General features: G+C 37.7%; 1 protein-coding gene across 1 annotated transcript in view; it reads right to left on the reverse strand.

Moving 5' to 3' along the window:
* The window catches only part of SERTAD2 (SERTA domain containing 2), a 109,742-nt gene extending 104,179 nt beyond the window's left edge, over nt 1–5,563 (reverse strand). Inside the window, exon 1 of the mRNA XM_008582287.1 lies at nt 5,502–5,563. The gene's annotated coding sequence lies outside the window, so the exon portion shown is untranslated. The remainder of the gene's footprint in view (nt 1–5,501) is intronic.
* Nucleotides 5,564–6,000: the final 437 nt, after the last annotated feature.

The raw sequence follows: 6,000 nt of genomic DNA on the forward strand, positions 1-6,000 counted from the left end.
GAGGGTTGCGATCCTGTGGCCAGTCCTGGCCCGGTACGGGCGCGACACTGAGGGTTGCGATCCGTTGCCGGACATGAAAAAAGACAAAAAAAAGAAAACTGAAAAACAAAAGTCGAACAAAGGGAAATGAGTTGCAAAAAACAAAATTTAAACAAAAGGTGGACTATTTTTGTCATTTAAAAAAATATTTTAAGGGCCCGCCCGGTGGCGCACTGCTGCAGTGCGCCACTTGGGAAGTGCGGAGGCGCTCCCGCCGAGGGTTCGGATCCCACGTGCAGACCGGCCGCTCACTGGCTGAGGGAGGTGCGGGAGCAACACCGAGGGTTGCGATCCCGTGGCCGGTCCCGGTCCGGTACGGGCGTGACACTGAGGGTTGCGATCTGTTGCTGGTCACGGAAAAAGACAAAAAGGGAAAAAATATATATATATATTTTAAAAGCAAACATTCAGTACTAAAGAGTTATACGAAGGTACTTCAAATGGTTCATGGAAAGATTTCTATTATCTTTTAATTCTATTTTTCCACCTACTTTTTGAAGTACCTTCATATAAAGCAGCACACAAAACATTATAAATGTCAATGCAGACATTAAATTCAAAAGTGGAGAAGAGACACTGGCCGGTTAGCTCAGTTTGTTAGAACACCAGGTTATAACACCAAGGTCAAGGGTTTGGAACTTGGTACTGTAAACCACCAAAAAAACACAAAAACACAAAAAACAAAAGTGAAGAAGAAATCAGATGGTTCTAAGTTTCAGTTGGGTGGCTGTTCAACAGTAAGCACCAAAGGACGATACATTTTTAAAAGTTGCTTTCAGCTTAGAAACCTCAGATTTGAGGATCACTATTCATTATCCTTAATATTAGTTAGAATAAATAATATTTCTCTATATGCCTCACTTATCTTCATGAGTCTTACCCTTAGTATATCAGAATTTCATTTCCACTTTAAAAAGTGAATAATATCATGAGGGTGTGACAATTCTGCTAATAATCAGAGAAAAGTACAGCTAAATTCAAAGAAATTTACATAATGTACTAACTCTAAGCCTCTGACTTTTAAATTTTAAAAACTCCTAACATTTTTAGGGACAAGAGAGAAAAAAAAACTTTCTTAAAATTCAGCCTTTCCATATGTGCCTTCACTCATCTTCCTCAATAAAAAATTAGCTGGAATAAATTAAATCCTCCAAGCCACTATATTCTGAAATGTGCACATTTCACTGCATTCAAGGGACAAAATAAATGAGTATAAAGAGGGGTCCTACAGCCAAGTAATTCTTTTGAAATTTAAAAGTAAACAATATGATGAATTTTTCTCATTGAATATACTTCTAATAGAATCTGGTAAGTCTGAACATTTTTCCCCAAAATTAAAGTACAAGTTTTATAAACTTCAACTTAATAAAATGTATTATCTCCCAGATACCTAAAGCTTGTTCTTAAAATATCAACATCTGCTATACCCCGGGAGGTACTAAAACTCAGTGATAACATTTAAAAGCCCATTCATTTAAACCAAAGTTCCTTGCGTAGAAGGTACCTTTCACATCTTTGTGAACATACCAGTAAGTCTCTTCAAATACAAAATTAAGAGGAAAAATGCCCCTCAGATAAAAGTTTGAAAGGTCACAATTTTTAAATAATGAGGAACAAATATCCATTTCTAAATGCTAATGTTTACTTTGTATTTGCTTGCATTTTGTTCTTCTCAAATACTTTTAAAAAGCACTTACAACTGACCCCTACAACTTCCTCTGTGAGGGCAGGGTAACTGCCTTCACTCATGGAGAGTGGTGGAGGTTAAGTGGAATGCTCAAGGTCACGTGCCAATCAGTAGCGTCACTCAGTGTAGAACTCTCTGGACCTTAATTCTGAGTTTATGTCATTAGATAATGCATATATGATTTTCCTCTCCTTTTGGTCAGTGACAGAATATATAGTTATCCATTTTCCTAACGTTAGAAGACAAGGACAGAAATCACAAGACCTACAGGTTCTTTCTATCCCTAGCTCCCCTTCTTTCTAAATAATTCTTCCCAACAAACATTGCTTTTTCTAAAAGTTGGAGATGTCATAAAATACTAATAAATTCTTGAATATGTCCATAAAAAAGGTTAAATGAAAGAAGGAGATGTGAGCTATGGAAACAAAGTCATGCTAAAATTTGTCAAGTGAAACGTAAGAGACCTTCCATCTTGCAGACCAGACACTTAAGTATAGTTTCTAAGTTCCTACAGATTATTTTTTTAAAGTTTCACTTTAGGTTAGCTGCTTTAAAAGTATATGAACAAAAAAAGGGCAAGTTTTCTAAATTAATTGTTTCAGCCAATGAAAATGCAATATGTTCAACTAAACAGCGTAGCTGATGATTTGGTTAAACAAAGGATTATGTATACAAAATTATCCACATTGTAATAGATATTTCATATATTTGAAAAAATTTACCAGTGTTATAGAACACTGTAACATTTCTGAGTAGATTAGAATCCAGATTTTGTTACTGAGAATCCTTCTTTCATGAAAGATAATTCCTGCATTTTATAACTTCAGAGGGCACAGTGATTAAACTGGATTTTTACTGACAAGGAAAATAGAATAATTCTATAAATGAAACAGGTGGTAGGCCCCATCCATTTTGGTTTAAAAAAAAAAAAAATTCCCCAATTGTGTAATGCCTATTAAGCGTGTGGTGAAGTTATAGTTTAAGTGTTTTATTTACTAATTACATATACCTCCTTTATGATTCCTGTCACACTATTTACTATAGCTATTTCAATAAGTAATTATTTATTGAGACTGCTCAAGAGAAAGAGTTTCACTCTTGAATGGAAAGAGAAATAAAGCTTTGGTCCTTAAGAAAATGATGCCATTTTATTTTCACAGTGGTAGGTTGATAAATTCTCTTTATTATTATTAATTCTCAAGAAGATAATAATATACCATCCTTTGGAACATTTAAAATCTAATTTGTGTAGTTCATATTAATTAATAATATCCAACTTAATGACATAAAGTTTAAGAGTCACAAATCTTATCACTAAAATGGACATGTCAGGTATCAAAGGAAGACATGTACTTTTCAGACTATTTTCTATTTAATCTTCAAGATAAAAAATAGTTTCTTATTAAAAGGTAAATTATACCATAATTCCCCTTTTATTCTCTATTTACAAAAATAATTGAGAAAGTAAAAATTCAATTCAGCAATACAAATAATAATATTCCGCACAATATTACTTACAATATTCAATTCAGCTACTCATAAACAACTTAAGAATAACATTATTTAATTTAATTCCATGAACATTCTTTAAGCTTCTTTATGAACCAGCCACTCTGCTAGGCACCAGAGATTAAACAAGAACTACTCTTACCCTTGAAGAGCTTTCTGTTTAGCAGGGGAGAAAACCAAAGATAAAAGCAAATGTGTGATATATATTATACTCCTAATAGAGGCATGCACATTCTATTATGCCAGTTTAAATGAAAAATTGGTCAACTCAACTCATCCAATAACTAAATTTCTTAAAAGCTCATAAACCTCTAATTCAAAAGCATAAATCCCATAACACATCAGGCACATTGATAAAAATTCTGCTTATTTTATTGACACCAATTATTTGTCTTTACAAAAAATCTACTTCTAAAAAATGTAGACCCCTCTATTTCAAGACATACAAGGAACGTGTCTAAGTTAAACTTGAAAAGATGTTCAATATCATATCTTAACTCATTCTGTCCTCACAATAACCCTATGGTGCTACTATTATTCCCATTTTACAGATAAGGAATCTGAGGTTAACTTGACCAAGAGCACAGAGATAGTAAGGGGAAGAAAAGCCGGAACTTGAACCTACAGAATCTGGTTCCAGAGACCCCACTCTTAGGCAGTATACTAGACACCTCTCTTAGACTAGTGATGATGGTGGGTCAGCTAACATGGAGCGCTCTGTGACATGCACTCTCATGAATCCTCACAGCCCTTTGAGAAGTCATCCTTCCCATTTACAGAAAACCAGCTCAGGCCAGGTTAGAAACTTGCCCAAAGTCACACAGGCAGTGAGGGATGGTGGCAAGATTCAAACTCAGGCTGCATGGCTCCCCTTTACTGAAGTCTTTCAGTGATTCTGTCTTGTACTCATGAAAAAGGAAGGTCACATGATTAAATTTATTAAACAATTCAGAAAAGCTTTATATAAGTCTTCCTGAAACACTTTGAAAGGTTTTCGGCCTTATGACGAGCATTTCTTTAAGACAGCATTTACATTTAAGTCACTTTTCAACTTTACTACTTTGGGCTGATCATAAACACATTTCTGCTCTTTAAAAAGAAATCGTTCTGTAGCAACTTGGCAGATTTCAGTACAGGAACAGTCTATTCTTTAAAATTAAATTTAGTAACAACTTATTCTGGTTAGTCTGAAAGAGAAGACGAGAATGAACTACTAAGAGGCCTTTCCCGTACTTTAATATTTCAAAATATGTTTGGTTTGGCCTAATTTGAATCTTGTGGACAACTAGCCCAGAACTTGACTCAAAAAGAGTAGTACCATTTTAAAACGGCTGGATTTTAAAAGGAGACCTCAGCAGCCAATTCGGTGTAACTACTTCTCATAATTGTTACTTTTACTTCAAACTAAATATTACAGATGTCTAAAGCACATATGGGCAGGTATTGTACTTTTGAACTACTGACAACCAAGAAACCAAATTAAAATTTTACAAAATTCTATAGAATGACATTGTTTAAACAGCAATCAAGTACACAAAAGATGGATATCAAAAGGAAAACAATCCATACTTCTGTTATATCCATAACAACTCCACCGCGACCAAAGGACTGAGAAATAAAAAATTCTCTGTTGTAATGCTTCCCTGGAACAGAGGTGAGCTAAAGACAAAGTGTCAAAGTGGATTCCCATCTTACCTTGCCTTCCTCCAACAGGTTCGAAGACTTCATAACCTTTAATACTGAATTCATATTTTTTTCAAAAGGGAACCCAATAAAACTATTTTATGTTAAAAATATTTAGCGATGCCACTTGGCAACCTCTCTTCCCTTGCTCTATCCCCACGCGTTCAAATGAAAAATTACCTTTGGCTTTGCCTTTATTGAATAAAAGTTTAACTTTGATTTAGAGGAAAATGTACCCATTAGCTGTTTTACACTTTTTGCAGGTCATAGTGTCTATCAGATCACATAGTTATTACCGTTCAGAAGCATCCTAAAGACAGAAAGCATGCCATTACCAATTATTTTACAAGCGTTATAATGCCCCATGGTTGTAGTCTGGCAATACCTAGAAATACAGCAAGGCTGGTGAATAAGGAGTCGAGGGGCGGGGGAAGACAGAGAGAGGGATGGAGGGAGGCAGTCGCCACCTCAAATCCACGCCGGACCAGGAACCTCCAGCCCATAACCTGACCCCTGCTCTCCCCAAAAGTGGACCGGCTACCACATTTTTCCCGGTCCCCCCGAAACCCAACACGGTACTCACCCTTCTGCGAAGAAGTCGGCACCCGGTCCAGCTCCGAGACCGGTCGGGGTGGCAGCGAGGGAGGGGACGTCTGGGCTGTGGGCGGGGGGTGTCGGTGCGTCACTCCAGGGCAGGACGGAGAGTTCGAGGGGTGGGAGCCGAGAGGGGCAGGGAAATCAAGTCACGGCCGACCAGGGAGGAGGAGAAACGGAAGGGGTGGGGTGGTGGAGGGCCCCCTCCCTAAAATAAACCCACCGGCCCCTACGAGCCCCTGCCCCAGGGAGGGAAAATATAATCAAGGGAAATAAGCCTGACAAATAAATCTCTAAAACGACGAGGAGCGAGGAACAGACTTTAATTTAAAGAGGGGGAATTGAGCGAGGGCTAGAGGGGAGACAGAGAAAAGTGGCTGTGGGTCTATCCCATGCCTTTGCAGTCCCCGAGCAGAGGAGGCTGGCTGAGGGGAAGTTGCAGCGGCTCCCGAGGAGGAGGAGGAGGAGGCGGCGAAGGAGGAGGAGGA

The sequence above is a fragment of the Galeopterus variegatus genome, unplaced genomic scaffold (genome assembly GCF_000696425.1).
Source record: "Galeopterus variegatus unplaced genomic scaffold, G_variegatus-3.0.2 Scaffold2556, whole genome shotgun sequence".
NCBI classification, from domain to species: Eukaryota; Metazoa; Chordata; class Mammalia; order Dermoptera; family Cynocephalidae; genus Galeopterus; species Galeopterus variegatus.